The 10,237-nt window shown below is 40.0% G+C and overlaps 1 pseudogene; it reads left to right on the top strand.

The window, feature by feature from the left end:
• The first annotated feature begins 8,125 nt into the window (after positions 1-8,125).
• LOC149166266 (protein SHOOT GRAVITROPISM 6 pseudogene) lies at positions 8,126-8,497 on the top strand (annotated as a pseudogene).
• The last annotated feature ends 1,740 nt before the right edge of the window (positions 8,498-10,237 follow it).

The raw sequence follows: 10,237 nt of genomic DNA, 5'->3' as shown, positions 1-10,237 counted from the left end.
TCCTGTGTCAACCTCACTAAAAAATGAAACAACTCCCACAAGTCTTTCCAAGATCTTGAAAGTAAAGCTTCATTCCATCCACCTCATTAAATGCAATGAAGCTTGGGGGGGCATGTACCCTCATTTTGCGTCATTATGCTGGGGGCATGTGAACTTATAACAAGCATAGTTTTTCGTTTCAAGCTTGCGTAAACATGAAACCGAATCCGAGCATAGTTCTTTTCCTGTGTCAAGCTCGTTAAACAATGAAACAAATCCTCCTCTAATTGAGTCAAGAGTTTGACAAGATCTCGTAGATGTTAAGTTGTATATTTAGGTTAGTTATTTTAGGTTTTTCTTACAGTTTTAGGTCGAGTCTTTCAAATGATCTCGTAACTGAACCTTCATTTCATCCAACGGTTGAATGAAATGAAGCTGGGGGGGTATGCGCTTTAGCAATTACGCTTAGGGGGCATCAAGCACAGTTTTCTCTCTGTTTCAAGCTTGTGTAAAAATGAAACTACTTTGAAGCATAGTTTTTGTCTGTTTCAAGCTTTTGTAAAAATGAAACCTATCTCGAGTCAATTTCAGTTATTTTCAAGACTCGTTAAACTCATGAAAATACCGAGATTATTTTGCTATCTTTCATTCTCGTAAAACAAATGAAAATGCCGAGTTCTTTCCGTCTTTTCCTGCTCGTAAATTAAATTGAAAGTCGGCCATATGAGTACATTTTTATCATTTTTTCGAACTCATTAAAACATACGAAAAAGTGAAAACCATGAGTACATTTTTATCATTTTTTCGAACTCGTTAAAACTTACGAAAAAGTGAAACCTTGGAGTTCTCTTTTAAGCCCTTTTCTGACTCCTAAAACATGAAAATATCGCCGAGCATTTCTTTTACACTCGTTAAAACGGAATTAAAAGACGGTCCCCTTTTAGCTCTTTTCTGACCGCAAAATCAGGAAAAGATTGCCGGGTTTTTGTCGTTTCAAACTCGATAAGGAAATAAAATGACGTGTCCTTGATCGCTTTTTACTTTTCAGGTCAACGACACTATTATGAAAGTACTCCTTGGTCGCAAGATCAAGCGGTTCCCCCAGGTATTATTTTATACTTTTTCGGGCTTGAGGGACACAAATATACGAAAAAGTTCAACGTGGAGTCTCCTTTTGTTTTTTCAGACTCTCTAAAAATGAAAAACGTCGAGTTTCTCCTATACTGGGCTCGTTAAACTTTTACAGTAAGGGACCTGTTCAATTACAAACAGGAACGAACCACTCCTTCCTAGGGTTCGAATTTAAACTAGGTTGGACTCATCCGGAGGATGAGCTTATAATCAAGCATATGTTATCCTCCTCAAGCTTGTTAAAAATAAAGAGGTACTTGCCAGAAATGGTGGGGGAAAAGAGAGAAGAATGAACCTGTTTGTTACCTTTTGTCTCAAAAGAAACTTTATTACCACTCTTGAACACGACACTTTTCATTCACCTGGGTTGGGAAATCTTTTACCTCACAGTTGACCAAACCACTTTGAAAGTCTTTAACCGGGTTCCGGAGATTAACTTTGAGTTATTCGTCACCAAGCCATCTGTCGTGTCGTTATGTGTTCAAGAGGTCTGCAAGCAAAACTTTCATCTGCAAAATACTTGTCATCCATTTGACCATCCCTGAGTCAGTCCTTACAGCAACATTTCTTCAACTTGAACAATGATTTCGTGTTGCGGGCTTGCCTGCAACGGGTCGCTTTCTATCAACATCGACACATTATCTAGAAAGATGACTTAGGAATCGACAGTACCTTGAAGTCTGCATGCATCAATGGCAGGTTTCTCGCCTTTGACGTCAGTTTACATCATTGACTTTCGATCAAAGGATTCCGTGAAGTGTTCGACATCAAAACATCTATTCACATTTCACGGCTTGTGCTTGGTACTTTGAGAACCATTGACATTACTGGTGGTCTCTCTCACGCTTGTTAACAGTTTACATCATCGACTGGTAATCAAGTGGTTTCTAACATGTTCGACATCAAATCATTTAATCACATGGCTAGAATCGTACCAATTCGGGAAGTAGAAGTGAAGACCCTGGATCTAGTTTCTACCATCCAGGCTGCGAGGAGTTTTGTATTCATTATCTATGTAGACTAATCATAAACAGATGGTTGCGTCCATACTGTGTCTACAAAAGTCTATAAAAAATGATGTACTGCAAGATCATTCCTGTATCAGAATAGTTAGTCCATTAGTTAAAATTTTGAATCTGAGTATGGGAATGCCTACCTCAGTGATGATATAATCTTATACATGTATTTTGTGTTGAAAATTGCAGGTTCCAACCAGGTCATCCACAAGACAATCCTTGAAATGATAAAGCGCTTCACCCTTCCTAGAATTACAAAACCCTAATCTATTCCAGGCTTCGCACTTTAGGGGGCAATCTGTTACACTAAAAAATGTCACCATGACTACTTACAGTTAGTATGGCTCAAATCAACAGTCATGCTACCCTCTTAGGCAAGTCTTATGCCTCTGCTATCCATCTCAAACTCAAAGAAGAGAGAAAGTCTTGTAAAAAATGTGTTTATCTCTGGGGTCGCAGGTTCTCTCTAGCCTTACCTGCGGGGACGCTCACAATGTTCACAAAAGTTGCATCCATGGACGCTCTGTATGTTAAGGGACAGGTGCGTCCTTCTGTAAAAGGCAAAATGCGCGAGTTTCATCTTAAAAAAGTTACTTGTGGTTACTTCTAGAACTTTCTAGAGGTCGGTTTGATGAAATGGATGCGCCTCCAGTTGGTTCATGTATCCCTATTAAGGAGGAACTTATCCCATCAATAAGGGAGCTATCCCACCCAAAGAGGGGGATTATCCCATTGATGGTGGACCTGAATAACCTCTTTACAACACTATAAATAAAGACATTGAGCCAGAGGGAGGGGAGGTTGGAGCTATACATTTTCTTTGGGTAAATGCTGCAGGAATTAGGACTCCCATTTAGAACCTTGTGAGGAGAGATTGTCTTTGCTTGATTCTACTTGGAAGTGGGTGAGCTTTGTCAAAGTAGAGGAAAACCCTTGATGGACCCTGGGAGGAACTTGCACAACACCAAGGCCAGGTTGTAAGAGTTTCTTTGTTTCGTTATTAATACAAACTGGTTTATTTTTCTCAATAGCTTGTGTTAATGAGTTATTTCATGTGTTCCTTGGTCTGCATGTTGAATATATGTTTTATTATATGAAATGCAAGTGCTTGGTAATTGTTTGATTGTTTGTGGTTGCAGGAATTGACATGAAGGAGGAGCTCATCCGGATCGGCAAGGACGGACTACAACAACAGCGTTTTGGAATAAGGTAAGCCTAAACACTTGTAGTTTTCATGTTTTAAAAGGTATATTTAGAGAAAGATCACTCCATTTTGTCTTGTTTGTCGCTAGAGAGTTTAGACTCCTAGGGAGGTCAGTTGTGTCCGCACAAACGAATTTTTCCGCCACGACATGGCCGAGGCTTTCTTGAAGGAGAAAGGCACTAAATAGCTCAGTCACAGCACAAATCCCAAGAAATTTTGAACATTTTGGGTCATTTTTGGTTTTTTCAGGCAATTTACAGGTTTTGCCCTTTTAACGGGTCTCACCCCCCGCGCGACCCTTTCACTTGGCAACTCCATTTTGCAAAAACTTAGCATTTCCAGATTTTTCATGAAACGTTACACATGCTCATCCATTGCCAAGAGATTTTATGAAGTTTTGGGCCTCCAGAAGGTCAAAAAACAAGCAAAAAATGACTTTCTGCCACATTTTTGAGACACAGAAAGCAGTCTTGGGAGATTACAATTTTGGAGGGGCAAATGACCACCAAATTCAGAAATTTCAGTTGGGTTGGAAAGTAGACTCACATTCCTTTCCAACAGGCCTACTCTTGCCCCATTTGGACACCTGGAAGTGCCCCAAAAGTGCCCTCAAAGGCGCGCGACCCGTCAGGGAATGGCGCGCGACCTATCAGGCAAGTTTCTCAAAATTTCACTGTACAGCTCAGAAAAACGCAGTTTTGACCATGTTTGACTTTTTGGAGTGGATTGTTATCCTCCTTGATGTAAATAATGTAATTTTTTGACACTTTTACACTCATGTATCTCTTCTAGAAGATTCATTCATGAAATAGGTGAAAATTAAATGAATGAATTGGTTTCCTAGTTTATAGAGGCAAGTTGTTTTGACTGCCTAGTTTTCAGTGCTTAGTTTAGAAGTGGTTGAAACAGCTCCTAGGATAGTGAGCTCGACCCCTAGAGGCAGGGAAAGATGTTAGATGATCTATATTATGTACTTTCTGGCTCATTTTCATGGTTGGACTCTTGAGGGAGAAGCTCTTATTGTATTATTCACTGTATCTCTGCAATTTTTGGCAAAGGAAGACCAGGGTTTTGCAGTCTTTTTTGGGATTCTTGTGGTTACATGTATTGATGGTGTGTTTCTCTATGTACTTGTAAGTGTGTTATGTGAATCATTTCCTTTCTTTTCCTTCTGCACATTAATCAAATGAAGTGTTAAAGTAGAACTCATGACTGTCATGCTCTGCTTTTAAGTTTGTTTAATTTCAATGTTTTCTAATGTTTAAGGAGAATTCAAAGTTATTGTTTGCTCTCCTTAGCTCCTCACCTGTCTTTCTCATCCATTCACCTCAATCTAAGGCATCAATATTGTCTCCTATCTCGCCCCAAAGAACCCCCTGCAGAAATTGTGTCCAATCCCCACACCCAAAATTGCCATCTCCTCAATTTGCCACCAAAAACCCTAAAAATCCCAAATCAACCCTTTTGATCAGTTTACTAGCCTAAAATCAGTGTTACCCTATGGGTCATCTCACCAATTGAAGGTCTTTCGAGATAGACCCGAGAGAGCCCTCTCCTGGCCCGTAGGGCTAGCTATGAGGCTAAGTGGTTTGATGTTGCCTTGAGGTTTACCTTTCTCAGCCTGAGGTGAAATTTCAAGTGCTAACATATTGGAGAACATACTGGGGAGAACATTCGACTTGTTGATTGTCTTGTCCCAGTACATGCAATCGAGGTGCAGATCTAATGCTGATGGTGGATAGCAGTCAGACACTTATGCAAGCTGAACCATTCACCTGGTGACTCCAATTCGACCCAGACATTCCAACGCTCGCTGATCCATTCATGCAATGGTAGGGTATGTGGCAAACCTTACCCTGTGTGAAGCTGTAGAAGAAATAAGAAAGGAGTTAGCAGATACTGAATTTGATGAAGATGTTTTCAGTGCCTTGCTTCATTTGTTGAAATCTTCAAAGTTATCTTCAAAGTTCTTCAAAACTAAATTTTGTGAGTTAATTGTTGAAAGAATCGAAAAGGAGATTCAATGTTTAAATGAGCAAATCCAGTCATATGATTTCCAAGACCCTAAAAAGTTCTTGGAAATCCTTCCTCCTTCGCAACAAGAAATAACAGACTTGCCTACAGATGTTTATATTGACAGTGTGCAGCTGGAAGTATGTATTGCAGAGTTGGGGCAGCCAACAGAGTCTGGCTTCCGTGATCCTATTGCGGCATACATGGACATGTTTTTCAGTTTGATTGACAGATCAGGCTGTCTTTTCCGTGACCAGGGTCATTACGTGCATGAAGGGCTGCCAGCAATTACATCTGTGTCCTGGTGGAAGCATTCTCGAGCGGCATCATTTTCAGGTTTACTTGAATGGTTAATCTGGCATTTTAGTATTACCTGATCTATTGTTTGTACAGCAGATTAGAGTAGATGTTGTAAATAAATAAGCAGCCAAAAAGGCAGCATCTTGTTCTAGTTTCATTACAGCGTTAGCTTGAAGATTGTTAAGTCAGTTTTTCAGTCATTTCAGTCTTGAGATCAAATCAGTTTGAGTTCAGTTTCAGTTTGAAAATGAGTCAAGAGTTGTGTCGATGATGACTCCATTGCCCAATGGGTGGAGGCACTATCTGCTCTCCCAAAGTTCTGCGGTTCTTGGCACCTCCAAAAAGCGGCAGCTGCCATCCCTAGTGGAGCCGATGTTAGACTCCGTCTTGTCAATCAAATTGGCATGTATGCATGTGGAAAACTGTGGGCAGCAAATCAGGCGTTAATGAAGAATCGACAATCTGCTTCAAAGTCATTTATGTTTTGATAATATAACAATTTGAAGAAAATAAACATGGATGTTGACGTGGGAAGATGGCTACTGTGAGTTTGCAAAACCTTCGACAAGCTCACGTTGTGCAGTTATGATGTCTGACTCATTTCTCAGCATGTTGGACATGGGTGAAAATTCCTGTAACTTTATAGTCTCTGGTCAAGATTGTTCTTGCCTGGAAGATAAGATCAGTCTTACTGTGGCCAAAATGTCATATCAGGTCTTTTCACTGGGTGAGGGAATTATTGGACATGCGGCATTAATGGGGAAACATAAATGGATATATGGAGAAGACTTCACTAGTATAACAAATACCATTGGCACAGTTAATCGCCAGTCGATGCTCGAGACTGGATGGCAGAATCAATTTGCAGCTAGGATCAAGACAATCGCTGTTGTAGCTGTAGTTCCTCATGGAGTGGTCCAACTTGGTTCCACACATCTGATCATGGAGAATTTGGAGCTTGTAGACCATATTAAGAATTTATTTGCAACACTTCAGAATGTTCCAGCAGCATTTTGATCAAACTCGGTGAAAGATTCCTTGATTGGGATGATCAAAGGGTCATTTTTGCCAGCAATACCTCTATTACCAAGGTCTGCAGGGCGTTCACCCACATTAGAAGGAAAACCTGTTGCATCACTTACAGCCACAGGGCAATTTATTTGGCCTTTTCCCATGAATGGAAGCTCAATTATGTCAGCCAAATCTAATGGTCCATTTGTAGCTTGAAGACCCAACCAGGCCTCTGGTCATCTACGTGCAGTTTTGATGCTTCAGCTAGAGGTTTAGGTCATCTATGTCAGTTACAAATAAATAGTATAGAATTAAACAGTTATTCACCTGAAGTACATAACGATCAAGAAGTGTCACTAAGATCAAAAAAGAACAAACATGTCTTCAGCTAATAATCAACAGACATTACATATTTCTTCAGGTGCAACTAATGATTGTGTGTCACTTAGGGAGCAACAGATTGAGGAAAAAATGGGTTTACGAGAGCAATTGTATTCATCTTCAACAAATGGGAAGAATTATGTCCAGTAATGAAAGGGACCAGCAGAATGTAGAATCTCCTACAGTGTTCATTTGTGATACGACAGTGTTAGACTGCCATACAAAAATGAATTAGACACCATTGCAAATTGTAAGGATATCAAATCAAAACCGGATAAGCAAAATAGCACTGGAATTGGTTCTGATAGAATAAAACTAGAATTGATTTTGGATTCCAGTTTTGAGGTTGCAAAACGAAAGAAATCTCTCCTGGAAATAAATGCTATGAAGGTCTCTGAATGCTGTGTGGCCAGTAAGGATAGCTCAATAGAAGTTCTTAAACGAAATGAGGAAACAGATTACAGTTTAAAGAATGTGGATGGAGAACCTGAGGTGATTCCTCTCGCATCAGAAAATTTGGTTCTTCAAGAAAAAGGTCCAGACGATGGAGTTGTTCATTTGAATGAGCCTAATGGTAAAACGCGCAATGTCAAAGGCGCAGAAGATGATTTTGTTTGTTTACAAGATAGTCCATCTATTGCATATCTTAACCGGGTTCCTAAAAATGAATATTATCCAGAGCCACTGTTGGCCCAAGATAGGTTTGAAGATGAGAACATAGCTCTATGTAACTGTGAGAACATTACCAAGTTCAGTGATTAGAATGTTGGAAATGATGAACATGCTTTGACTTTGAGAAATAAAACTCCGCCTGAAATATTAGATGCTTCTCATATGAAAAGCAGGGAAAAAATTAAACTAAACTCTATTAATTATTGTGAACATGAGATTCTCAAACTTGAGAAACAAAATAGCGCCATTGTGGAAGAAGGCGCTCTGGCCAAGATGGATGTCATATTGCGGGTATTTTCCAAATTATGGCGTTCACTGTTCGTGTAACGAATGCACATAAAATAGGTGCTGCTCTTATGACCAAGTTAGCGAAGATTGCCACATCCGAAATGGAGGGAATTCTTTGACCACATCAGCTATGGTTCAAACACTTGCAGGATTTGCCTCAGTTGATGCTTGCCAGTTTAGTCTACGGCTCAGGAATGTCCTTTCACGAGTTTCGCCTGTTCTTGGAAATGTGAAAGATGCTCAATGCCCAATTTTTGCAAAGGCAATCAAATGCTGGTGTCAGCAGGCTTGGCAATATCTTGCAGATTTTCCGTCAGCTCCACCATTTGACAGTGATGTGCTGGCCTTTCTACATTCCGCATTTGATTTGTTGCTAAGGGTTTGGGCCAGTTCTTCTGAACTGAAGGTGCGACTGTCGGTAGTGGAGGCATTGGACTTGGTCCTACTGGCTACAACCAAATTCAGGAAGCAATTTCCTACAGCTAAGATCTTGTTTATCTGAACATGAGAAAAAAAAAATCATGATGGATGAGATAGAAAATACACAGTTTTCGCTTCAATTATTTCACAAGATATGTATGCGCTGATATTGGAGAAGATGTTGCGCTATTTTTATTAAAGATTAGTTCTTAGACAAAGGCAGAGTAAAGTCAAACCCAAATTAAACCCAGATTACCAACCTGAGCAGAAAAATAGGAACAGATCTGCCTATCTTTGTCTTCAGTTAATAATTCAAAGGGATCTGCGCTCCAGATTTTGTCTCTTAATTGGCCATCAGAAGATTTCAAGGGAAACATTCTGTTTCTAGAACAGAAAAAAAGTTTTTTCTATTTTTTATTTTAGAAACAGCTCCTCATTTTTGGATCGATCTATTTTCAAACAGCAGAGTTTATTTATGTATTAAAAAACAAATCATGGAGAGAGAGGGGAGAGAATTCTGAGTGCTGAGAGCTGGTGGAGAACAGAGAGCTTTTATTGTACAGTCTTTGACAGGGATTTTAATCAAAAAATGCAGCTCTGACCCCTGAGATTCCTACGGTATGACAATTTAGCATAAGTTTTTCTTCTGTTTCATATGTAACCTGTTATGTTTTCATTTCACTTCATGATCATTTCTAATTGAACAGATGAAGTGTTAAGGTAGAATTCATCATTTGTATGCTCTGCCTTTAAGTTTGTTCAATATTTAATGTTTTCTTCTGTTTGACAAGGATTCATCTTCTATGCCCTTGTCAGCTCCTCACCAGTCTTGCCATTCCATTTAATCTCAATTTGATGTTAAATTTCTTGCCTACCTTGCCTCAGGGGATAATCTGTGTTCTTGATTACATTTCTCTGCTCAAACTGTTACTTTGCCCATGCAGCCCAGAAAAACCCCATCATTTTATTAAAAACCCCTTTATATCAATTTACTAGCCTAAAATCAGTTTCTTTTAAAGTCATCTCAGCCCCATTTAGAAAACGTTTTGCTGAGATAGACCGGAGAGAGCCCTCTCCTGCCCCGTAGGGCTAGCTACGAGGCTAAGTGGTTTGATGTTGCCTTGAGGTTTACCTTTCTCAGCCTGAGGTGAAATTTCAAGCGCTAACACTGATCATGCTGCAATTAGATATTTAATGAATAAACCAGATGTGAATGCTCGTATTATTAGATGGTTACTTCTATTCCAGCAGTTTGATTTGACTATCATTGACAAACTAGGTAAAGAAAATGTTGTTGCTGACTTCTTGTCTAGATTGGATTTACCTGCAGGTGAAGATGGAATAGTGGACGACCAGATGCCAGATGAACATCTGTTTGCTATCTCAGTACTCTCCCCATGGTTTGCTGATATAGCAAACTATATGGTCTCAGCATAGTTCCCTCCGCATCTATCTTCCAAAGAGAAAAGCAGAATTGTAAGGAAGAGTGCCTCGTTCACTTGGATCGGGGGCAACCTGTTCAAACTTGGCCCCGATCAGATCTTAAGGCATTGTGTAAGGGAGGAGGAAGTCTTTGACATCCTCCTAACCTGTCATGACGGGCCTTGTGGAGGACATTTTGTAGCCAAGAGGACTGCCTTCAAAATTCTACAGGCAGGCTACTATTGGCCCACGCTTCATCAAGATGTCAAGAGATATATCAGCCAATGTGACCGATGCCAAAGGATGGGGAAGCCAACCCCAAGGGACGAAATTCCTCTCCAACCTCAAGTGACTCTTGAACCATTTGAGAGGTGGGGCATGGATTTTGTGGGTCCTATCA

This window comes from Pinus tabuliformis, chromosome 5_1 (genome assembly GCF_031772625.1).
Source record: "Pinus tabuliformis cultivar Carrire ecotype Pingquan chromosome 5_1, CPIR1, whole genome shotgun sequence".
Lineage (NCBI taxonomy): Eukaryota > Viridiplantae > Streptophyta > Pinopsida > Pinales > Pinaceae > Pinus > Pinus tabuliformis.
The sequence above is the reverse complement of the archived record's forward strand: the minus strand, read 5'-3'. Positions and strand labels throughout refer to the sequence as shown.